The sequence below is a fragment of the Arvicanthis niloticus genome, chromosome Y, assembly GCF_011762505.2.
Source record: "Arvicanthis niloticus isolate mArvNil1 chromosome Y, mArvNil1.pat.X, whole genome shotgun sequence".
Classification (NCBI taxonomy): Eukaryota; Metazoa; Chordata; class Mammalia; order Rodentia; family Muridae; genus Arvicanthis; species Arvicanthis niloticus.
In genome coordinates, this window is record NC_133431.1 from 498254 (window position 1) to 525444 (window position 27191).

Here is a 27191-nt window from a genome sequence, read left to right on the forward strand (position 1 = left end):
GCAGGCGCCATCTTGAATTGCCGCCTCAGAGCGGCTGGCACGTGCAAATGTGCGCCCTTGGCCCACAGAGTTGAAGTGGCGCAGCAGCGTTGTTTTAGTCAGCCGTGTCAACTCTGCGGTGCCGTTTTATTCAGCCGCATAAGGTTGGCGGCCTACACTGATGTTTTTACTTCGTACAGATTCCTTAGCTGTCTTCAGAAGAAAGATTGGCCTAGGTTAGGTCCATCTATTTTGCTAGCATAAATTCTCTACTTTCTTTTTTTTCAGTCAGAAAAATGTTCACAAGCACGATATTGATCCTACTCTTTCCCTACGTCCAACTTCTCTTCAATCCTGTCCACCTCACTCACCACACATCTCCATGTTCTTTTGGTCTGAATGCACTCACTCTTGCATGATCTCAGGTCCTAAGTAGGATCAAGCCTTGTTAGTATTGGGTGGTAGCTCTCTATATTTTTACATTAATATATATGTATGTAATATATGTAATATATAATATATATGTATAATATATGTAATACATATGTAATATATAATATATGTATGTAGTATATGTATTAATATATGTAATATATGTGTAATATATAATATACATGTGGTGTAAATTGTGTATATATATATATATATATATATATATATATATATATATATATATTCAGAGTATGTAGAGTTGTTTTCAAGTAGAAAACATGAGCCATACTAAGTCACAACATGGGGATTCACCTCACTTGTTCCAAGAAAAGGTACAATATGTTTAAATCTCTCAGTTTCATTCTCCCCTCCTTCACTCTCAAATAGGCGTGTATACAAATATTAGTCTGTTTTCTTTGCTGAAGCATTATCACCGTTAGAATTTACCTAGGTGAGATCTTGAAAGCAATACTTAAAATATAATTTCATCTTTTGCAGTTGCTTCTTTATAGTGAATTGAAGATGTTGGGAAGGAAGTGGGGTTTTAGCACCAAGACTGAAGACTATTATCCAATCTATACATTTATATATGTGTATGCCTATTCATAAGATAAAATAATGAACAATAATCATCCAACAGCAGGTTTGATTAATAATATTGATAATATCAATAATATTAATATTATATAATAATATTATATATAATATAAAATGTTATAATATATTAATATATTAGATATTATTCTATATTATATGTATACCCTAACCCTGATTATATATAATATATAATGTATTATATATTACATATAAAATAATAATATTGTTATTAATTAATATTATTAATCCATATCTCACATAGACATACTTGTACAGATTATGTCAGCAATAAAGTAAAGCATTCATTTGGCTACCTTTCATGTTTAAAAGCAAAGATGAAATGTTGTATTTTACAAACATGAATTTTCTTTTAGAAAAATATCCAGTAGGTTTAGTGTTCAGTGTTTTTCTATTGGTTGTTTTCAGTATTTACTTCAACTGATTTCATAGATTAACTAATTGCGTGTATTTTTATTCCATGAGATGTATATGTTGCATCCATATATACAATCTTAGACAGATAGAAGAAAAGATGCCTGAGGCTATTTATAAATACACTTATTATTCTTGGATATATTCAATTATGTTCATGGAGAGGGACAATCAGTTCAGTTTAAGTCCTGTGTATAATCATAAACATCAACTGGTTTTGTTCTTAAGTTTACAACATACTGAATAGCATTAAGATTGACTTTTTTCAACCGGTTTAAGAACCTTTAAATCAGAGGCAGTATTTTTATTTAAAGCATGTACACAACATGCTTTCAAAACCTGATTAGATTAACCATAATAAATTTAACTTGTACTCTTATTGAACATTTAAAATAATAAATGATAGAAAATAATATTACAAAAAGGAAGTATTTTGATTTCTCCTGGTGTTTATGTCTAAAGAAAGAAAGCAGAGTCCCATCTGCTTTCTTCTACCTCAGCTTCTCTGGATTATTCTGAAGTCAATCTTACGTCTATATTTTTTTTTCATTTATATCATTTGTCTCTAAGTGGAAATGTCTAATGTCTATACACCTAGTGTTATTTACTATTTTATCAGTGTTTACATTTCCCTGTCACAGAAGTGACTTGTTTCTGGACTTGAGGTACAAAGTCAAAAATTGAGGTAGAAAGTCAGGCAAATGCTTTATTTCATCACTGATTAATCAGCCTCTTGTAACCCTTTTTGGCTCAGGGTCTTATTATGTAACCCCAGCTAACCTAGAACTGGCTATGTAGACCAAGCTGACTGAACTCACAGATATGGACTCCAGATTCCCCTTCCAAGGGCTAAGATTAGATGTATACAGCACCAGTCCCAGCCGTACTACCTTTTAAATCTCAGGTTCTCTTGCATTTTTGTATTTGGTAATTGTGTATTGCTCATTGATTACTTAATGGGCATTAATATTGTTAGTATTCCGTCTAAACTCCACCTCCCCAGTTACCTGGCAATAGCCAGGTATGCTCCTCCCCACAGTTACCTGGCAACCGCCAGGTAGCCTGATCCACTATAAAAGGGGCTGCTTGCCCCCTCCTTACTCTCTTGCTCTTTTGCTCCCTTACTCCCCGCTCTTACACCCTCTCTCTGTCCCCTCCCCCCTTCCTCTCTCTCCACGTGGTCATGGCCGGCCTCTACTTCTCTTCTCTCCCCACCATTGCCCTTTCCCCTGAATAAACCTCCTCCCCCTTGGAACCGCATGGTCTGGAGTAGTCTGTTCTGAGCTGCAACTTCTTCTTAAAACAACAACAAATATAATTTACATTTTTAATTTTTAATTTAATTTTTAATTTTACTTTTTAATTTAATTTTACATATGCTTCTTAGATAATTTACATTTTTTCCTTCTTAGCATATGTGATTTCTTTTTCCATTCCTTTAAGAGTCTCTTTTCTGTGAATTGCCTACTAATTATTTCAGCACTTTTCTTGTACAATACAATTGCCCTTTGCAAAATATTGTTTACAGACACCTAGCTGTGAAGACATTTATCTGTTCATTTTGTAATACTGAATTACTAAATGTAAATTACTTAGGAAATATTTATGTGCTTAGGAATATGCACACAGGCATACACAGAGGCACACGGCAACTACTAGATTCATTGAGGAAATGAATAAAAAGAAAAGAAGGGCAGTATATAGAAGGAAAGGAAAGGGGGAAATGTAATTGTCTGAAAAAATTTAAAAAGGACAAAAAGAAAGTGCAGCACTGTGCAGTAAAAGCCCCTGTAGAACTGCACTGATCCTCTAATAAGGAGCATAGGTCATTTCAACAGAGATTAGGAGTGGGTTGCAGGTAATATGCTGTTTTTAAAAACATAGTCTGTTAGTTTTCACTAATAAATTTGAAGAATCTTACATATATATTATGTATAATATATATGTATATATTATTATATTATACCTATATTAATATATATGTGTAATATATAATATATCTGTATGTAATATATATAATATATATGTAATATATATAATATATAATTTATATATGTGTATGTATGTAATATATGTATGTAATATATGTAATATATATAATATATGTGTAATCTTTAATATATATGCATGTAATATGTGTAATATATATGTAATATATAATATATATGTGTATGTAATATATGTATGTGATATAAGTAATATATAATATATACGTAATATGTGTAATATATTTATGTCATATATGTAATATATGTATGTAATCTATGTGTAATTTATATAATATATGTAATATATAATATATGTATGTAATATATGGAATATATGTTTGTAATATATATAATATATATAAAAAAGAAATTTTGTCTTCATTTGTGATTTCCCTAGACCTCTCTTTCTTCGTTCCCTTATGACCATTTTTTTTACTGAAGTGTCAGAACACTGAGACTGATACTTGATGTCATCTGGCAGGTACACGCTGGAACAAAAACCAGAGCCCAGTTCTGCCAATACTCTTGTTCTTTCCATTTTGAGTCTGGAAAGAAACAGTTATTTTAGAAAGAAGTATGTGGTACTCTGGTACATCTTCACCTGCATCCCACAGGCTTGGTCAAGGGATATTTGTATAAACAATGCCCATTTCTGAAGGAGTTGATGTGAGTGTGAAATAAAGTAAGAAGTAACTGTATCTGTCTTGGTACCGGATTCATAGCAGTTTATTTAATTGATGATGATTAAGTCTTGACTGGAGGGGTCTATGAAACACAATGGAGATGAAATAAGAAAGAAAGACACCAAGTTATGAAATTACAGCCTTAGGAAACCACTGTTTGTCACCCCAGAGCTAGAACAGCCTGTCTGGATTGAGGTTCAGCCCAGTGGACTTGATGGATGGGCAAGACCGTTCTATGTAGAGAAAGGGGGTAGAAAATTCTAGGCAAAGCTGAGCAAAGACTCCGAGTAGTGAATATGTGGCCAGCATGTGCTGTACTCCATCACTACAGGGCATATTCTAAGAGACACACTGTCTGGTTTGGGATCACAACTCTACTGCTTTACATCTGAAATCTTATGTGGTTCTTTGTTCCTCCACTTTCTCAACAGAAAAAAAATAGTATGACAATAGTAGTTACTCTTAGAGTTGTTGTAAGGCTTAATTGACACATCCAAAACACTAGAGCTTACAATCACTTCCTGCACATCAGCTGGAAGCAAACCACAGAGAGGAAGGAGTGCGTTTGGTCCCTGCTCCTGGTCCAGCTGAGAGCGGCTCCACAGACCACAACAGGAAGTGATCTTCAGTTATCCCAACGGTCTCCTCCCCTGGGCTCACTTCAGTGCAAACCCATAGTTCCTCGCCTGGAGACGGGTTCTCTCTTTTTGTGTTATTTTTTGTTTTTTGTTTTTTCTAGACTGGGTTTCTCTGTGTAGCCCTGGCTGTCCTGGAACTCACTATGTACACCAGGCTGGCCTCAAACTCAGAAATCTGCCTGCCTCTGCCTCCCGAGTGCTAGAAATAAGGCATGTGCCATCAATTATTGATCAATATTGGTTATCAGCTAGTATTGATAATTATTGACTAATATTTATTGATTATCGATTAGCATTGATTATTAATCATTATTCCATAACTGTCATCCACCTGCCTCTGCCTCCCAAGTGCTGGGGGCTTCTCTAGCTTACCTGCTTTCCTGTTTAGAGTATGGATTAGTGTTTTCTTTTTTTTGTTTTTTGTTTTCATTTGTTTTAGTTTGGTTGGTTGTTTGCTTGGTTTTTGATACAGGTTTTCTCTAGTGTATTATTGTTTTCAAAAGTCAATTGCTTGATTAAGATATCTGGGATCTGAGAAAGGACCACCCAGTTTCTTAATTCTTTTGTATGAAAATCAAGAAATTCAACTAAAATTTTTTCAGGTCCCTGGTACCCTCCACCCCCAGGGTTTTTATAGGTACCTATGGATAGTCTCAAACTCACTTTATCGTTCAAAATAATCTTAAACACAGAGATCTGTCTTACTCTGTCTCCCAAGGGCTAGGATGAGAGGCCTGTGCCAGCATGACAGGGTAGTGCCGAAATAATTATAAGAAGGAATGGGTAGCCTCTCCAAGTCAAGGCAAATTTTGATATGCATGCTGTACAGATAGTTGAAGGGAGTCATGGAGTTGGTGTGGTCTAGCTGCCTTGAGAGGCATGTGTCATAGAATTTTCAAGTTAGAGTTCTTGGCTCCTCTAAAGTGGAAACTTCAGGGTTCCTTGGAACTTCATACACACAAACATACATACATACAAACACACATACATGCATGTGTACAGATCTACAGACAGGCATATATACATTCACACATAGATTGGTTAGAGCAAAGCTCCAGCAAGTAGGCTTCAATCATTTCACACATAGATACATAAATACACACAATAGGTGGACAGAGCAAGCTCCAACACACACCCAGACAAGCTTTACACATATACATCCATACACATAGGTGATGGGTGGAAGGAATATGTTTCAGCCCACATTCTCACAAACCATACATACATACATACATACATACACACACACACACACAAACACACACACATACACAAACACACACATCAATCACTTAATTTAACTTAGTTTACCTGTTTGTAGCATGTGGGATGGGGAGAGGTATGAATGAGGAGTTAAGATGACAAGTTGTAGGGAGTCTATTCCATCCTGCTACTTTGTGGGATTCTGGAGCTGAACACAGATTCTCTGGCCTGCTTTGAGAAGCCTTTCCCTGCTAAGCCTTGCTAGAAATAAAACAGTTTCTTTCTTGAAGAATTTCTTTTTTTTCCATTTTGATTTAAGTTCCAAGTAAGGTTTTTCTGTGTAGAGAATCACTTACACACATCACCTAACAATAAAAAAAGCCTATGGCTAAGGAGCAGGGGTAGGAAATAGGAGGTGGAACACAGGCAGAAGAGAGAATTCTGGGAAATAGTGAGAGAATAAAGAGAGATTCAAGAGACACACTGGAAGTGATGCAGAAGGAAGACACTAAGGAAGAAGTATATATATTATTGTTAAATTTTATTGTTGTTTTATTGTTGTATTAATGTCTTATTGTTAAATTTCAAAACTGGTGGAGGAGCTGACAAGATGGTTCAGCTGGTAAATTAGGCACTTGTCACCAAGTCTGATGACCTGAGTTTAATCCTGGCATGTAGCCGCCTGCGGCCACAAGTCAACTGGGTTCACCTGAAAGGGGGCTGGGAATGAAAGGGGACGGAGGGCGAGAAGAGATGAAGCCAAGACAAAGTTCTCTGATCAAGGCTCAAAGCTTTAATGTTCAGCTCTCAATTTAAACGGGTAGACCCAACCCACAACCCCTCCTGGTTTCAGATGGATGGGATAATCCATAATCCGTTCCAGGTCATGGAGATGTCTCAAGGCAAGCCCAGAGGCAGTTCTGCTTCTGTGTTCTGTGAAGCTAAGGTGGGTAACTCCACCTAGATCCTATCACTTGGTCTGTTGTGGTAAATAAGGTCTCTCAGGCCTGCTCAAGGCTTGGGGGGGAAGGTCACAGTTCCCCCTTTTTTAGTTTATAAAAATGAGCAGTGTCAACAGCTGGATGGGGTACACGAGTCCATCCCATCTGGGGTACAGAGTGGCCAGGCTTATTGGGAGAGATCTTTGTGTGAAGGCAACCTATCTGCTTGAGACACAAGGTTCAAAAGTTAACAGCAACATGATTATCTAAGCCATGTAGGAAATAAGGTTGAAAGTGGAAATGTTTTAGTATCTAATCCAACTGCTTGTTGACAGGGATCAAATAGGCTGGTAGATTTCAACAAAAGCTGTCTGTTTTTAATAGTTTATAGCCCTCTGTTTCAGTGTTTATCCATAGAGACATGAGAATTTGTGTTAACAGGCAAGTAAGCCAGTAATTATTGCTGATTTTAGGCTTATAGCTGATTTTAGGCCTTCAGCGTATAAGCAGGGCTGTCCCTGACATCTCCTCTCTTCTCCAAGTATAGAAGGACCATGGCAATTCTAATCTTTTCAAGGCGGGGATAGAGGCCTGACCTCCAGTAATTAAAGGGGACCTTGTAATGGCTCCAGTCCTCCTGTCCTTGTCCAGTAAGGCCTGAGGGCCATACCCGTCCCGATGTCTTTTTCTTGGAGAGGGGATACTTTTGACATCAACCCCTATGCAGTCAGGCTTGTCCCTCAGGGAACCCAGAAACATATTTTTAACTTTTATTTATATTCCTTTGCAGTGCTTAGCCTCGCAGCCTTAGCAAGAATTCAGATTGCCAGACAGAGGGGGTTCTGGGTGGCCCTTCTCTGCTTGGTCTAGGGGCAGAAGTCCCCTCTTTTAGGTTGGGTGGAGATGAGACTTGGGAACGACCTGGATAGAGTAACAACCTTATCTAGAGTCTTGGGTCCTCCATGGCTAACACATGATAATGTGTCTGACTAAATTTTGTTATCAGATTCTTCATCATCAGAATCATAATCATTAGGCTCAAGATCTGTGTCCACTTGACAGACCAATCTTCCAGACAGCCATCAGGCTCCATTTTTTTTTCTGAGAAAATACAGACCGAGCCAAGACCCCAAATTAAAACAGGGTCAGGACCATTCCAAGAATTAGTTAGGGGGTCTCTCCATTAGACCCTGGAAGTGACTGGATGCCAGTGGCAATCTGCTGCAGACTGACCTTTAACATCAGTTTGCAGAAAATTTAAAATAACACAAAAGCAAGATGTGCTTTTGGTGACCTTGGAGGGTATAATTCTCCCCCCTTTTTTAGTTTAAAAAGCCAACTTTTTAGAGTTTTTGTAAAATCAGGGAAGAAGCACCAATAGCTGTTTTTCCCACACTCAGAGAGTTATAAAGATATTAAAGTCTCATAACCTCTCTTTCACATTTTGTCCTTGAGGATAATAAGGAATTTCAATATTAAATTGTCAACAAAACCTCTCAAATGTTTGACTGTAGTCAAATAACTGTAATAGCCAGTTCCATTACCTGTCTTAGTCTGGTATGGAACACCAAACACAGGAAAATAATATAGGCAATAACTAATTATATTTTTAGTTGTTTCTCTTGTTAAAGTAGTTGCAACTAAAAAGTCTAAAAAGTGTCAAGTCACATGTACATATTTTAATTTTTAAAAATCAAAATGAGTAACATCTATTTGCTAAAATTGATTACATAAGTCCTCAAGGTTTAACACCAATATGAAAAAATTGAGAATACTGAAAACAAGTTTTTGCAATTTAATTTGCACACTTTTTAGAAATGCCAAATTATTGTATCAAGCTATTACTATTTTGATGCTGTAAAGAGTAAGATAGTATGGCCAATTATTTGCAAGGCCTATGATCTGCCTAGTATACAAATCTACTCTGGTATTGCCTTGGGGTTCAGACAATCCAATGAGCTTTTAAATGTTTTAAAAAGTTAAGAGACAGTACATGTTTTAAAAATTAAGCTGTATTTTTATAAATAACTATAAAATTTGAGAATTAGCAATATCTAAAAAAGGAACATTTTAAGTAATTATAAATTATGAGCCATTTACTGGCTATAAGTATATAAATTGAAAGCTTGATTTTCTAGTATTTTAAACAGTGGCTACAACACATAATTTAATTATTTGTGCTCAAGTAGAGAAAACTCAAGAAAATAAACATGTGATCTAAATATGTGATCTAATTACATATACTGCCTTCTCAATAGATGAGGCATCTGTAAATACAGCAAATGTCTTTTCTATGAGCTGCATGCATAGTAAATTTCAGAAAATATAAAAGCATGCAGAGAAAAACTGTAACAACTTATCTTTTGGATAGGGATCACCAAATTTGCTTAAAATGTTTGCCATAATAGGCCAAATATCATTTTTCAATAACCAATTTAATTGCTATTTGGAATAAAGAATATTTTATCAAAAATGTTCTTAGAATTCTATTTTACAATCTTTCATTAACACAAACTTTACTTGTAAATGAAGGATGAATCTACATTAATGGTTTCTTTTGCCAAAGGGCTGCTGTGGGCATATGAGTAATAATAACACAAACAGCCAACAATTTTCATAGTCTATATAATTTGTCTGTTGATAACAGCTTACTTTACTTTCCGCAAAGCTATTTTTCCTTTAGTTGTCAAGGGGAGTTAGGACTTGTATATCCCTTGAGAATATCAAGCAGAGGTTCAAATCCTCTTACGGTAAGCTTAAGATGAGGTTTTAGCCAAATAATATCTCTTAACACTTTTGAAAATCATTAAACACAAATGAAATTAAAAGCAAACCTTTCCAATGATGAGGACCATGGATTTTCAATTACCAGAAATGTAAAGGAATGGTATAAAAACAAACTTCTAGATCTATAATAATTATAAACATATTTACTGAAATGGCAGCTGGAGTAGGCAAGTCAGGCTGTAATGCCCCATTAGTTTTATAAATCTTGTTTGAACTTTGTTTTGGATTAATTCAATAACCAATCTTTTTTAGCTGAGTGAGAATATAAGATGAATGCCAAGCTGAAGGCAATCTTCTAATTGTTACAGAATTTAAGATTAGGTCTCTTGCTAGTAATAGACTGAACCCAATATATATTAGAGGAACCAAAGCCATCTTGTCCTTTCTCTTTCTAAACAATTTGGAAGGAACTAGATGCAAAGGAACAAAAAAAAAAAAAAAACAAGTTGAATAATTCTTTTCCCAGCAGGTAGTTACAATGCCATGGGCGGAGCAGCCATTATTTAAATTTCTCCAGCATAATCATTACAACTCTTGGCCCTGAAGCTGACCCTTCCAAGGAACAAACAAGGCAATAAACAAATTCCAGAAAACACCCTTCAAGGGGCTGGTCAGGATGACCTAGGCAAAAAGAGTATTTGTCACACAAACTTCTGCTGCACCCATTGTATATCAACTTAATTCAAATGTAAATGTTTTTAATCTTGGCCTATATCCTGAGGCCTAGCCCAGAGATTATCTTTCCTGCACCAAGGACAAATTTCTGTCTTGTGACCGGATTGTTTGCTAGTGCCTGTTTTTGAGACCCTCCTTTTAAAAATGACTTGAATCTCCACATTTAAAAAGATCTTTTATCTTTACGGCTCTGTGCAAGCATTGCTTGTACAGTGGTCCCCTGTAAGGCAGCAGCCATGGACAGACCCTGATTGTAAGAGGGCCCAATTTTAGCACAAAGACGAATATATCCATGTAAGTCTGTCTTTGCTTAGTGCAACAGGCTGCATTAGCATTCTCATAAGCCAAATGAGTAACAAAAGGAATTCCTGTTTGAGGATCTCCAAAAATTCTACCAGCTGCTTTCAGCAGCCTGTCTACGAATTTCTGGAATGGTTCCTCAGAACCCTGGTTAATACTGAATAAATTTCCACTAAGGTCCCCTTTAGTAGGTAATTGAATTTAAGCACAGCAGGCAATCATTGCAATCTATGTATACACTCCTGTGGGCAGTTTAACCTGATTAGCATTACCTTCACATTAACCTTCTCTTAGAAGCACTGTTAAGATCCCAATCTGCATTGCCTGCCTGGGCAATCACCATGGCGGTTTTCTTACTAGTATCACGCCATTTTGAGCTCCAAAGCAAGTAATCTCCTACTAACAAGGTAGCCTTACATATAGTTTTCCAATATTTGAGCATTGAATTTGCTTCTATCACAGTATCCAATAAAGCTTGTGTGAAGGGGTCAGTAGACCCATATTGTGCCACAATTGTTTTTTAACTCTTTTATTTAACTCTACCAGCTATAGCCTTTCTTCTATAAAGATAACCGAGTCAAAAAATTTTCAAGCTCACGATTGAACTGCCTGTCAGCTGCAGCCAAAGGAATGTTGGCAATTAACCACATTTTTAAGTTTCCTTTGCAATATTAGTATATAACCATAATTTTTGGAAACAAAACCAATTTTTAACAATGTAAGCAATCTATTTTCTCTAAAATCAACACCAAGTGGATTACTTTTATGTTACAAAGTTTGGCTGCCAGTTCTTATATATGAATGCATGATAGTGCAGCCTTTAATATCTCACTAAATAGACATTGCTTTGATATCTTTTATACATCTGGTTTTTGAATGACTAACCCTGTGTTACCAGTTTTAAGCCAACTTTTTGTTACCAAAGTTGTAAATCTTTAACCAAACCCAATAACTTATAGGCCAATAATTTATAACCAAGACATGAACATATTTGTACCTTAAAACCAATTACAAACAAAAATGAAGTAACAACACATCTTATATATTTAAACCGAACAAAATTTCTTGCTTTTTCTAGCCACAATTCTAAAATAAAAGCACCTTATCACTGAGATTTTTTTCCATGACAAACAACTCTTAACTTCCTTATTTAATCCAAGAAATCTGCCTGTCCCTTTAAAAACAGCCTTTCCATTCTTTTTGCTGGCATAACCCAGAGAGAGAAGAACTGCTTTTCAAAACCCGTCTCTCTCTGAAGTTTAAGATCTAGCACTTTATCCCTTTCTTTAGGAGATGGCTGTGGCTGCTTTTTTAGTTTTCCAATTTCTTCTAACCCTGCTCTTTCTCGTCTGAGGCAGCTCTTGAAGGCTGAGGGCAGATGCCCGTCTCCTATCCCGAATTCACTGTCACCCCTAGGCAAAGTAGGCATCGGGTCAACACCTATTTGACCTAGACCTATACCTTATCCCTTACAACGCACTTCCTGCAAACATGGCCTCCCAAACTTACCTAGCGCTAGATTCAATACTGTTTGCTACTTCCTAAGTGCGCGGGATACCTTCTTTTATTCCCGTTTTCCCGTGGGGCCCCACCTAAGACAGTGTTTCCTCAGCTGGTCCCCGTTTTCAAGTCCCACGATGGCTCGCCAATCTGTAGCCGCCCGCGGCCACAAGTCAACTAGATTCACCTGAAAGGGGGGCTGGGAATGAAGGGGGAAGGAGGGCGAGAAGAGATGAGGCCAAGACAAAGTTCTGGATGGGATAATCCATAGTCCATTCCAGGTCACGGCCGGAGATGTCTCAAGGCAAGCCCAGGGGCAGTTCTGCTGTGTTCCGGGCAGACAAGGTGGGTAACTCCACCTAGATCACTTGACCTTGCTGTGGCAACCAAGGTCTCTCTGTCCTGCTCATGGTGGGGGGAAGGTACAGCTCTCTTGCTTGATCACTGTCTCATGCTCAGCCTGCTCTCTCATCCAGCCCAGGACCACTTGCTTAGTGATATTGCCACCCTCAGTGGAAGAGTCTTCATAATCAATCATTAACACTATCTCTCACAGAAATAGCAACCAGCCATTCTGATGAGGGCAGGCCCTCGATTGAGGCTCCTTCAGATGACTATAGCTATGAAATGTTGAGAACTGAAAACAACTATGACACAGACACAATAATAAATGAGGAAGTTGTAAAACCCCCAAACCAATGATTTAACCATATCAATTCCAGGAGCCCCTCCCACAACAAGAGGGAGTTGGAGTTGTGGCTGAGCAAGGACAAAATAGGGAGGGCACCTGGCTCAGAGAAGGGAAGGATACAATGGAATTGGGAGCACAGAGGCTGTGCTTACTTGGGGTGAGCATCTTTAACACTGGGTTCCCAGGCCAGTGGTATGAAAGAGGAGGCTAAAACAGCTGGAAGGTGGACAGAAAAGCAAATTGTTCCACATAACTCAAATTACCAACAACAAAAGGCAAGACCTCTAAGAAAGATATGCTAAATTTGTTAGAATTGATGAAGAACAACATTCCATCTTATGACAGCTCCAAGTTCAAAACTACAGAGTCACATAGGAACTGGGCAGAGGGTAGTTCAGAAGGTGGGAAATGAGGGCTTTGTCTTTCCACCCTTTAAAACTAGGTAGGCAGAGCCTGATTTTGCCCTGGATCCAAGCAGTTTCAAAGAGCTCTTGGTCATGGACTAGTCAATGGGTCTAGGTCCTGTTGTTAAGAAGGGTTTAACCCAAGGTGTGGGGCTAGTAACTAAATTGACTAGGGTGGAGTCTGTCTCATTTTCTCAGTGAGAGAATAACAAAGTGCTACACACAGAATAGACAGCCTCAAGGGGTCAGTAAAGGCTACCCAGCATATGCCAACACTTGTACAGAGGAATGAAGATGGGAAGGTATCTGTCAGCCATGTAGCAGGGTTCTAAGTAGGCTCTAACTTCCCCAAAAATTAAGACCATGGACACACCACCCCCTACACCAAGCTCGGAAACATCTTCCAAACACTTTGTGGCTTCAACTCTCCAGGGCATCCACTATACTGTGCTTCCACATTCACTTTAGTCATCTCCCTCTACAAATAATCCAGAAAAATCCAAAAAACCAGGCACACAGACACAAATCTGACAGATAAGCCATTCTGACACAAAGAACAACAATGACACATCAGCCTTCAGTTGGGATTCCTGAGGGTTCCAGTGTTCCAGTCCATGCACTAAGATGTTGTGCCGAAGTCCCTGGGACCCCAGAGACGACCAAGAACCTATTGCAATGCATATATACAAAGGTCTGTACTATGAGCTCAGTAACAAGTTTTCCCCACAGTCAATCTCACATCAGGTCCAAACTGAGAGACCAAGTATAGGGGTACTGAGTATTTATTGTAGTTACAGCAAGATTGGGCATTAACATACAGGTCAGCAACTTAATTTTTTAGAAACGGCAGGTCTGGCATGATTTGCAGGAACCAAAAATGGGCAAAATCATCTGACAACTACGATGGGTAAGCTAATTTTTTTCCTCTTTAAGTTTTATTAGCTATCTATATGTAGCTAAATCCTGCTGTTGTACCTTGACTGGCTGTTGATAAGTAAGTTTTGTCATAGGATGTTTGCTCAAGTGGACTTTGTGCAATCTCAAAAACTGTGCATGCCTCCTAAAGATACTGAAGACCATCCTCTCTTGCTTTTCCTTTCCTACCTCATCCCTGTATCATAGCCCCCACTTGGGCAGACAGTTTCTGTTCACTCACATGCCATGCCTGAAAGGACACAAGGTAACTTTTCCATAGATCTACCACACTAATTTTTATCCCAAATGCAATTTTCACAGTTGCCTCAAGTATTGTACTAAACACCAGAAGCAACCTAACCCTGCTAATGACAAAGTCTCCTTGTAGATTACTAAGATCATAACTTCCTGCCCACATCTTCTCCCAGCTTTCAACATTAGCAAGCATTCCCTCCTGAACATAACAAACAGGTCAGTAAAAGTGGCAAAACTCAGCCAATGCTCTCTGAAAATGCATACATTAAACAATAACCCAGGAACAAAACTCCCACCCAAACAAGACAAATCAAAAAATCAGTACCTAAATCAATAATCACTTCAAACCACAATACCTAGACAACACCATTGGAATATAATAAATAACAATCAGGAACATATGTCACCAAGAAGTCCAAGCTATCCTATCACAGCAGGTCCTGAGAAATTCAAACATGCAACAGATATGGTACAAAATAGGTTGTTTGGGGGCAGGAGATGAGTGAGAATCTGGGGAAGGGATAGAGATGCACAAGAGGATCTGCAGACAGGCAGACTGACAGGGAGCAGAGAGCTCTGAGAGTAGAGAAAGAAAATAGAGAGGGGGCATGTGCAGAGAACAGAGACAGGGAACAAACAGAGAGAGCTGTGTAGCTGGTGGTCAGTGTATATAAAGCACACCTGACAACAGCAGCAGGTGATGGAGGCAGGGAATGACTTAAGCAGTTGCTAAGTCCCTGAGAGCACAGCATTGAAATTACCTGTGCACTGACAACTACAGAGACAAGGTCCTGCTCTGTGGAACAGGAAAGGAAGAGAGAATCTCAGACATTAAAGATGAATAAAACAAAATGGATACATTGGTCAAAAAATGTGGATACTAAAAGTTTTCTGGCCCATAACAACCTGGAATTCTGCAACATATGAGAAGGGAAAAACTACAGATGACTGGAATAGAGAAAGGTGACTATCACCCCAAAGGGCTGATAGAAAATATTTTCAATGAAATCATAAAGGAAACTTTTCCTAAACCAAAGAAGATGCCTGTTAATGTACAAGAAACATCCAAAAAACCCAACGGATTGGAGAAAAAAAAGTCCCTTTACCACATAATAAAGAAACACTAAACATAAAAAATAAAGCAACATAAAAACTGAAACAGAAAAAAAATTAACAAAAATTAAACAAAGCAAGAACAAGTAATGTATGAAAGCAGATCTGTTAGATTTATGCCTGTCTTCACTAAAAACAGGTTTTGCTTGTTTTTTTGTTTGTTTGTGTGTTCGTTTGTTTTATAACAGGGTTTCTCTGTGTAGCCCTGGCTGTCCTAGAACTCACTGTGTAGACCAGGCTGGATTCAAACTCAGAAATCCGCCTGCCTCTGCCTCCTGAGTGCTGGGATTAGAGGCATGGGCCACCACTGCCCAGTTATGCCTGTCTTCCTAATGTATACTATAAAAGACAGAAGGGTTTAGACACATGTGCTGCATATTCAGAGAAATCACTTGTTTCTATAAGAAAGTAACTGGTCAAATGTTTTGGGCAGATTCAGAATGAGTCATGACAGTGAAGTTACTCTGAGGACGCCTCCTGATCTAACACGTGAGGAGCATCACCAGGGACCTCACAGGTGGTCACATCTGGCTGATGCTTCCCATGCAGCCCCAGAGAGGACCCAGCACCCCAGCTCCCACTGCTCAGCTGCCTGCCCCTACCCATTTTGGGCAGTGATCCTGTGCTCACCATGACTCGATTTCAGAGCTTTCCTGAGGTCTCCACACAGCACCCGACAGCAGTGCTCAGAGCAGGACACAGAGAGCCACTTAAGACTGCACAGGAACAGTGAACTTGTAGACTGGCATCCAGAACAATCCACCTCCTTGTCTGATTGGCAGGTCTGCTTGGAAGCATTGATTGGCCAGTGAGTCTTACCACTCCTCAAGGTTAAAGTGTGCTTTTGAACATGAAAGACAGCATTCAAACAATGAAACAAAAGCAGACAATTAACACATGTGAGCAGCAAGCAACAAAACAAAAACAGAGAGTTGAGTTCAGGCTGACTTATTTCTTGCCACATTTTCATTAACATGACTTACCTTTCTCGATGCAGCAGATTTCAGCGATGACCACCTTCATTTCACTTCTGAATTTTTGGCAGATACTTCTTCCAGCAAGTTCCCTCACTAGATCTCTCGTTCTTCCTGCCCACGTTGGGTGCCAAAAAATGTTATGACCCTAGCAAAATGTTGAGGCCCGGGCTGCCCAGCTGTAATCTCTAAAGAATCTCCCTAAAGAGTATCTCTAAAGAGTCTGATTCTCTGCTGTCTGCCTCTGCCTTTTATGTCCCACTTCTAAGCCATGCCTCTAAGTCACACCTTTAATCATGCCCTTAGGTCTTGTCTCTAAATCTGATCTCTAGGTCACATCCTTAAGTCACACACCTTTAATCTCACACACCTTTAATCTCACACACCCAAGGAAAGTCCTGGGTATCCAAAGCAAGATGTTATCAGAGTGTGCTCAGCTGTTGTAGGCTATTGTAATCCAAGTCTCATGTCAGGGTATATGGCTCAAGATGGCTGCAAATCTGATAGCTGCTCTCTGGTAAGAGTCAGATCCCAACAGAAATGGGACAAAAAATTAGTCAACTTAAATCCAACTCTCTGTTTTGGTTTGCTTCAAGAAAGGTAATGAAAACGGACAAGACATTAGTCAGCCTGAATTCAACTCTCTGTTTAGGTTTTGTTTACTGCTCACATGTGTTAATTTTCTGCTTTTGTTGTTGAATGCTGTCTTTTTTGTTCAAAATAAAAAGAAGCTTAGGTTAGAATCCAAAATACAACCAAAGGGTGATGAAAATTTGTCAGAGCCAGATTGCGCAGACCAAGAGGAAGAGGAAGTCAAATTTTATGACACTGAAATGCCCTCTCCCTATGTGTCTCCACCTCCAAGTGCTCCCCCAATGGAGACAATGGTTGTAGATCCCCAAAAAGGAGTTACCGGACAAAATTTCTCCCCTTAAACAAATGACAGAGTTTAAAAAATAATATCAGGACTTAAGTAATCAGTTACACAAATTAAGGACATGGAAGAGCTATCAAGAGACTAACTGCAAAAATCCCCCAGATTTTCATGTTCCTCAACCCAGTGTCCAAAGGCAGTCCCTATCCTCTAGCCTTAGTTCAGCTACAGATCAGCCAGAGGAGGGAAATGCTGAGGCTTTTCCTGTATCAGAGACCAGAGACGCTCAAGGGGTTGCTTGGAGACATCACACAGGGTTTAATTTTCAAATTATTAAAAAATTAAAAAGTGCAGTATCTCAATACAGTGCCACTGCTTCTTTTACTCTTGCAATTTTAGAGTTTGTGGCAGAAGAGTGGCTGACTCCTAGTGATTGGAATATGTTAGCGAGAGCAGTTCTTAGTGGTGGTGACTATCTTATTTGGAAATCAGAGTATCATGAGAATTGTAAAGAGACAGCTAGGAGAAACATTCAGGCAGGCAATGGTTGGTCCTTTGATGCCTTAGTAGGAAAAGGGCAATTTGCTTCTAGTGATAACCAGATGCAATAAGATCCAGGTTTATATGCTCAAATTCAAAATACAGCCATGAAGGCTTGGCGTAAACTTCCGGTAAAGGGAGACCCTGATGCATCTTTAACAACTCTCAGGCAAGGGACTGATAAACGATTTTCTGACTTTGTTCATCAATTAATGACAACAGCAGGGAGGATTTTTGGTAATGCAGAGACAGGTGTAGATTATGTGAAACAACTTGCATATGAAAATGCTAATCCTGCCTGCCAATCGGCCATTAGACTTTATAGGAAAAAAAAAAAAAACAGACCTTATGGGTATATCAGACTCTGTTCTGACATAGGGCCCTCTTACCAACAGGGCTTAGCTATGGCAGCTTTCATGCAAGAACAATCAGTAAGAAAATTTTTGGCAAGTAAAGAAAGAAAGGCATGTTTTAAATGTGGCAAGCCTGGACACTTTGCATGAGATTGCAAGGTAGAAAATGAGTTAAGCCAGAGACAGCCCAGAAAACAGCCTGGGCTCTGCCCACTTTGCAAACGTGGAAGGCATTGGGCTAGTGATTGTAGGTCTAAACAAGACGCACAAGGTAACACCCTTTCCCATAATCAGGGAAATGTGAACAGGGGCCAGCTCCAGGCCCCAAACCGACGAAAGCCAAAACAGGCTTATGGAGCAGTCAGTGTCCTACCGGCAAACACCAATCCCTTTTGGAACTTAGTCGATCAACACCAGGAAGCACAGGACTAGACCTCAGTTCTGCCACCCACATAGTATTAACACCAGAAATGAGATCTGAAGCCTTCTCATTAATTTCTGGGGCCAAGATCTGTTATCCCAGTTGGGATTGATTATGTGCAGCCCTAATGAAGTAATCCCTGCTCAAATGATAAACTCTGGATTTTCCCCCAGGGACAGGATTAGGATAAAGTGAAAGAAGGTATTATCTAACTTGGATCAGGTCAAGGAAAGGATTAGGAGAAAGTGAAAGAAGGGATTATCTAACTTGGATCAGGCCATAAAGGCTCATGATTTATATCATCTTAATTCTAAAACTTTAAAAGGTATGTTTAAAATTACCAGAGAATGAGCTAGACAAATTGTTAAACAATGTCAATCATGTGTTAAACTTTTACCAGTTCCTCATTTGGGTGTAAATCCAAAGGGACTGATACCAAACAGCATCTGGCAAATGGATGGATGTTACTCATTATAATGAATTTGGCAAGCAAAAATATATCCATGTTTGTGTAGATACATACAGTGGTTTCATTTATGCAACATTACAAACTGGAGAAGCAAGCAAGCATGTGATCGCTCATATGCTGGCTACAATCGCTGTATTGGGTGTGCCTAAACAGATAAAAACTGACAATATCCCAGGTCATACAAGCTCCAGTTTCCACCAATTTTGTAAGAAATTGGGAATACTACATAAAACGGGCATTCCATATAATCCAAAGGGCCAAGGTATGGTAGAAAGGGCACATCAAACCATTAAATGTCAATTTGAAAAAAATAAAAAGGGGGAATGATACCCTACCAAGGAATCCCCCAGAAATATCCTTCATCATGCACTCTTTATTTTAATTTTTTTAAATTTGGATTCTGAAGGAATATCTGCTGCAGATAGATTCTGGCATCCTGATACCAAAAAGAATTTTGCAACAGTCCTCTGGAAAGACCCATTAACTGGAACCTGGAATGGGCCAGACCCAGTGCTTATCTGGGGAAGAAGTTCTGTTTGCATATATTCCCAAACTGCAGATGCTGCACGTTGGCTGCCAGAGAGACTCATTAAATAAATAGACAACAATAACAAATCCAGGGAGGAGAAAACCCCTGAGAAGCATATTTTTTTTCATTGAAGGAAACATGAAGATGCTTCACAATTGCCTTCAAACTGGAACAGATCAATGAGTAAACCTGACTTGGGAAGTTATCAGTGCTGAAGGAGACATCACCACCTGAATCTCCAGGGTGGCTTTATTGGACTCTTGATTCCCTGACTTATGATTCAGTGGGGAACTAGATTGTTTTAGATTTTTGGGAATTTAGATTGTTTAGACCCAGGAGAAAACACACTACCACAGTTACTATAGTTGTTTTTTGGGTTTGAGATTGACTAGAGCAGGAACAGGGATTTCCTTACTTGTTTGCTTTAGATCAAAGGTATGATCAGTTTTGTTTTTCAATAGATTTAGATTCTGATTTAAGACATTTATAAACAGAATAGAAGAAGCTTACACTTCTTACTCCACTGATAGAGAGAGTTATATGTTGCCCTTAAAAAAGAGTGTTGCTGTCATACTAACTATTCAGGCATTGTTAAGTCTCTTGTCTTTTGGGTCCATGCAGTTCAACAAACTGATGGCTTTTGTACAAGATGCTATTAAAATGAAACCCATACAGGTCCACTATTACAGGCTGGAAGTAGGGGACCCTGAAACCTCTGTCATCAAGACTGACGAGGATTAACCCCTAACTTACGCGCTAGGCCGGATAGTCAATGATGGGTAAGAGAGCATACCGAGACCCTTGCCCCTAAAAGAAGGGAGGCCTCACCATTCTAAGACAGGAACTCAACCAGTGGCTGTTGAGTATCCAAGGACGGGAAAGGGAGGCTAGGGTCCTTTGCTCCAACCTAGGACAGGCACGGTTTCCATAAGTTTTCCCAGCCTTCCGTTTTGAAAAAAAAATTAAAAAGGGGGACCTCTTGGGGGCCAACTTTTAGCAGAAAGCAGCTATCAGCTTTGCAGCCATCTTGAGCCATATACCCTGACATGAGACCTGTATTACAATAGCCTACAACAGCTGAGCACACTCTGATAACATCTGGCTTTGGATACCCAGGACTTTCCTTGGGTGTGTGAGATTAAAGGTGTGTGACTTAAGAGTGTGACCTAGAGATCAGATTTAGAGAAAAGACCTAAGGGCATGATTAAAGGTGTAACTTAGAGGCATGGTTTAGAAGTGAGACATATAAATGCGAAAGGCAGATAGCAGAGAGTTATACTCTTTATGGAGACTCTTAAGAGATGAGAGAAAGAGACACTTTAGAGAGAACGAGACACATTAGGAACTAGGAGGAGTACAACTAGGAGCTAGGAACTAGGAAGTCCAGACTTGGGATTTGGACTAGGAAGAGAAACTGAAGAATAAACGGGATTGAATCACACTCTGTCTGGTCTCCATTCTTCGAGTCTGTCCTCACTCTCTCTCTTGCTGAACTCTGACCGGCGGACCAGAGCGGCAGCTTGGGCAGGAATACAGTGGCCTCCCCAAATGTGGGGCAGCCCGGGCCTCAACATTTTGCTTGGGTTGCAACAAGATAGGATTAGCTAGGAATTGTTATTAATATTGAGATTAATATTGCTACTCTCATAGGCATTGTGCCTATATAACACATTTAGGAATACAAGGCTTAGAACCAGTCCTTCTTTAACTTTTTTAACTGATCTGAGATGGTCAGCCTGTGAGTTAGGGGCCTATAACAAATTCATGGCTCTGAGTTTATTCTTAGGGTGTTTTTTAGATTTTAATTAGAATAGCTGAGAGGAGTTAACAGACAACAGTCCAGATTACCTTATATAGATAGTTGGTTTTCAAAACATCAGAAGTCCACAGAATTGATGTTCCAAACATTTCAGTATTAATGTTCATTTTGATTAGAGACCTGTATGCTCCTGACTGCTTCCTGTCTTGGATTCTAAGAAGAAATTGAGCATCTTTGGAGTTATTCCAGTTGTGGTGAGATGGCCACTAGGCCAGAATTGCCTCTTTCCATCTATAGACAAATTACTGTCCAGAAAAGGACACACTTGCAGAATAGTAACCTGATTATATCTGCCAAGACAGAGTACTCAGCCCTTAATAATTCTGCATCACTAGGTCTGTCAGAGGATCCTGGTCCCGAAGGCTGAAGATCAGATGCTTTAACATTCTGTAGTATAGGGACTGTCCAGGTGTTCAGTGGCCTCTATAAATTGGCTAAGTTGGAGAAGCTATGCTTTGTGCTTCCCATAATTTCAGTTAACTTAGTCATTCTGTATTTTTGATGGGGTTGAAAACTTATAGTCTCATAGCCAATCCTGGCTATTTACTTTGAGAGAAAAGATTTGAAAGGATGGTTTTCAGCTGACTTTCGTTCTAACGCCAAGAGAAAATCCACGTTCAGAACTAAGACTTTTATTTAGGAGAGATGACAGAGGTTCTGGTTAGTCAACAAAATGATGGACTGGGTATTAGGTCTATCTTGCACCTTACTGACACAAATTGGTATAGTTATGCTCTAATGGCATTTTGAGAGAAAAGATTTATTTTAATATGAAGGGTGATATGTAGGAGGAGCTAAGGTGGGAGGAGTAAGGAAATGAAGAGGAGGAGTAAGGAGATGAGGAGAAGAAGGAGAGGAGGAGCTAGGTGATGAGAGAGAGAAAGAGAGAGAGGGGGGACATGGAGGGAGATGTTCGTGTGTCTCCACCAGTCAAACATAGTTGAGATATCTAGGTTGGGTATTGGGTTACACTTGTGATTATATGGGCATCTTGTTATTGAGCATTACCAAACATATAAAGCATTTGATTAACATTTAAAAATTGTATAAAAGCAAAAAGGAGAAGGGGGGTAGAATAGGGACTTTCTAGGGAGGAGAAAAGGGGAAAGAGGATGGCATCTAAAATGTAAATAAAATATCCAATAAAAAATAAATACAAAAAAAAGTAAAGTATCCAATAAAAAATAAATAAATAAATAAATAAATAAATAAATTTTAAAAAAAGAAAAAAGGAAAAAAAGAATAAAAAGTTGCTTTTGACTCAGGCATTTTGTCACAACACTTAGAAAATACAGGTAAGATTTAAATAATACAGGTAAAATGCTTAGCATAGTAAACTAACACTATAACATAATCGTCTACTAACAATTTTCTGTATTATAATGTTATGATATACTAATTTTTTTATTTTTCTTTCAGATGTTCTTTTTACTGTTTGCATTTAATTTTTATATGGCTTATTTTGTCACACTTTCCAAATTAATGTCAATGTACCAGTTCATATATGGGTCAAATAAACTCCATCATAGCATCTGGGAAAAAAATGAAAGCAAGGTGGTAACTTTTCTGTCAGTCCTTGGAGCACAGAGCTTATGGCAGAGAGCTGTACAGAAGGAACAGGGCTTCATTGCTACTAATATATAAGCACGTTGCATGGCTTTGCCCCTGGAGAGAGATTTCCTATCCTGCATCATCCTACACAGTTTAAAAATCTCAATTTTGTTTTGTTTAGTTTTTGTCTTGTTTCTGAAGACACTCCAAAATGGTTAACTAGGTGCTTATTAACATATTAAAGGGGATGCTGGCTGCCAAATTATCACAGCATTGCAAGTACCTCTTACAGAGTCCTGGCACCTCTCAGCACCTCTCTGCCCCCTAAACCTTTCTAGCCCTGAGCTCTCTTTCCTTCCCTTGGCTTCTCTTTCCAATAAGCCCAGACAGTTTGACCATGTATTCTTGGGCTCTTGGTGCTTCTTTTGATCTTCCTCCTCTTGGCACTTTGTTTTCTTGGTTCCCTTGGCCTTCTCTCGTTTTTCCTTTTGCTCACACTGCCTCTCTCTCTCCTCATAGCAAGGTTCAGTCTACTATCCAATGTAGCATACTACTCTTTTTCCCCGACCCTTATACTTCTAGTTGCCTCTGCCTCTTATCTCCCTCACATCTACAATAAATAAAAACCTTCTAGACAAAGATACCTTGGAAGTGTCAGGTCCACATTTCCATTAAAAAACTTTCAAATATTATGGGGCATGAGAGAAGAGAGAGGTCATGAGTATGGGTGCATTGCATTCTTCAAGTCTAGTTTTCCAGATGACTCATCCCCGAGGAGCCACTTTGCCTCGGTCCACAAGGATCCTGTTCCACTGAAGAATCTCAGAAGCCAGGAGCAAAAGAGGAACCAGAAGAGGCTTCCTGAAAAGCCCAGACCAGATGGACAGACTGATGAACTACAGGAGGATGAAGTTGTTATAACTCCCTTAAGTATAACAGCAAAAGGTGAAGATGAAAAGTCAAATTAAAAAGAGAAGAACAAAGTCAGATGCTAAAGCAAGTCAGAACACTTCGTACCATGATGAAAAGGAAGTTGATGAAGGAGCCTGGAAAACTAAAATTAGTCACAGAGAGAAATGTAAAGGCGACAAACTGCTGATTGATTCTGGCTCATTGGATTCAACTGGCCCTGGTGTTATATTTTCTAAAAAAAAAAAAGAAAGGGAGAACAAGGATATATTTGGTAGAGGGGCAGTGTGGTACAGGGGAAGGGAGTGCCTCTGCGGGACCATGAAGAGGCATTCCTTCCCCCTGAGGTACCAGCCACACAAAGGGTATAGTATACAGTTCATGTAGAGGATAGGGAGAAGAGTTGAGGAGGTAGTAGAGACAGAAACAGAAGAGGGAGAAGGAGAGAAAGAGGGAGAGGGAAAAGTAGAGGCTGGCCATGCACACGTGGGGGGTGTGGATGGGAGAGAGAAGAGACAGAGAGAGAAGAGATTAAGAGCTTATCTTTGTAAGAGATATAAAGAGGTGGAAAGCAGCCCCTTTTATAGTGAGTTAGGCCTACCTCGGTTTTGCTAGGTAACTGTGTGGAATAGCCTAGAAGAAATGGTACCATCTGGGATAGAGAATGGCATCAGTTACCACTGAGCAACTTACAGCACCATTTCCTGTTTATTCCAAGACGAATAAAGGCAATTATTATCTAAATGCTCAAATTAACAACTGTAAGTCTGGACAAAAACATTCCAAAATTCGGGATTCTTCAGAGTGGAATGAAAATTTTAATGGAGGAGGCAGGAGTAAAAAGTCTGAAAAACTCACCTCACCACTGAGAGCAGGTGAGGGGAAGTGGAACTCTGTCCCACCTGCCTCTGCAGACAAGGGGCAAGCAGAGCCATGTGCTTGGACTCAAGACCTCAGTGATGGTAATTCAGATGATAAAAGTGGGGGAAGGAACTGGAGTGATCACTCAATATTTTCTGGCATTTCGTTCTCTGCTGAGCCAGTTTTCCAGAATACCACTTCTGATTATCAGTGGGATGTCAGCCGTCATCAACCCTATATCGATGATGAATGGTCTGGGTTAAATAGTTTGTCTGATCCCAACTTAGACTGAAATGCACCAGTCGAGAAGTGGGGGAACTGGGTAGATGAAGAAAGAACTTCACTTCTGAAGTCCTGGGAACCAATTTCTAATGATCAAAACTTTTCACATGATGATAAAGAAAAAGGAGAGGGAGCTCTACCAACTGGACCATCTGAAAAGAAAACACAGAGAATAAAAGAAGAAGCAAGGTAAAGGTAACTCTCTCACACAGGATACAAAAGAACCAGAAAAGGACATTAGAGAAGAGCTTCTAGTGAATTCCTCTAAAACAAGAGAAAGCTTGCTCCCTAAAGACCATGAGCACTAATGATCCAGCAGAAGTACTTGTCCAAAACAGCCAGCCTATCAAGACTCTTCCACCTGCTAACTCTGCCAGGACATTTGTTACCTTATCTAAACAGACTCCCAAAGATACTTGAGCTCATCCCAAGTGTCACAGATGTTACAAGGAACAGACATAGATATGCCCATGTCAAGTGCTAAGCAAATCAGTGTGCCTCCATTGCAAAGTTTAATATTAACTGAAAATTGCCAAAACAAATAAAAAGAAGGAAAAGGCCAGGTGAAAAATGTGATTTCTTTTTTTTCTGATTGCAACAACACTGTCTTGAGGATTATGCTGTTTATGCAATCATTTGTAAACATGTACACAGTTTTATATAAATTTAAATCAATTTTAAAAACAAAACTAAACACAAACACCATAAACTGGAATCAAAGGAAAGTTAATTTATGAAATTAAGATTCCAAAAAAATTTATGCTATACTGGAAGACACTTGGGGGAGTCTTTTCAATTGAATGAGAATGATCTTTCTTTCTTTCTTTCTTTCTTTCTTTCTTTCTTTCTTTCTTTCTTCGGGATATTTTCTTTATTTACATTCCAAATGTTATCCTCTTTCTTGGTTCTCCACCAACCCCCTGTCCCATCCCCCTTCCCCTGCTCCTGTGAGGGTGTTTCCCCCATCCCCACCTCCAGCCTCCTGGAGAATGATCTTAATTTAAGAATATTATCTTGTTTTTATAGAAGTTCTCCGTTTACAATAGATTGTGCATTTTCTCATCTGCAGCTGAGGAATAATGGATTCTGTTTAGAGAGAAGCTCTCTAGAGACCAATAGGCAAATCCTTGGGTCTTGGGCATGAACTGAGACCATCTGGATCTGTTTTAGGCTTAAATCAAAGTACTTTGATCAAATGCATAATTTGCCATATCTTATGTATTTGTTGTACTGATTTGTATTGAAAGAATCACAGGTGCAAATAAAAAGTCATTTATCATCTGGGGCCTCAAATCCTGAGGCCTCAGGGAAGAAACAAACAAATGAACAAACAAACAAAAAAATATGTACAGAAACTCAGAAAGCCAGAAGCCAAGTCCTTCTCTACTTTGAGGAAATCCATAAAGAAAGCTTCCAACACTCCCAAAGACAACAAACCGCAGGCAGCCCATTAATACTCCAATTACTACTTTTGGTCTGAATGATATCAGAGTTAACCTAAGAACTTTTCAAGAATAATTAGCCAGGATGAAGTGGCACTCCCTGTGAGATGCAGAGATAGGCAGATGTGAGTTTGAGACTAGCCTAGTTGTCTACAAAGGTAGTTGGTACCACAAAACTACTTAGTGAGAACTTGTCTCAGCAGACAGACAAATGTGGCCAGAATTTCCTGTGCACGCCTTCATTTCTAGTACTCAGGAAGCCAAGGTTAGAGAGTTGAGGGTTTGAGGAGAGCACTGGAATGAAGCAAGATTCTGTATTTAAGGCGAAATTCAAGTCTTGGACTTGGTGGTGTAACAATTTGCCTGCGTATGCAAGGTCCTGGGTTCAGTACTCAGAATTAACAAAACAAAACAAAACAAAGAAACAAACAAAAACCCCACACAGGGTAGAGAGATGGCTTAGTAGATAATACCACTGACTTCTCTTCCAGGGATCCTGAATTCACTTCCCAGCAACCACATTTCAAGTACACAGACATCTGTAATGAAATTCGATGCCCTCTTCTGGTGTGTCTAAAGAGAGGGACTAATAAAATAAAAAACACATCAAAAGATCATTCACCATGATCAATAA

The 27191-nt window shown here is 39.0% G+C and overlaps 1 protein-coding gene and 1 pseudogene across 1 annotated transcript in view; one reads left to right on the forward strand and one right to left on the reverse strand.

Moving 5' to 3' along the window:
• Positions 1-27191, reverse strand: part of LOC143437245 (uncharacterized) — a 65175-nt gene that overhangs the window by 30422 nt on the left and 7562 nt on the right. The window lies entirely within an intron of this gene.
• On the forward strand, positions 23762-26595 carry LOC143437347 (protein LYRIC-like; annotated as a pseudogene).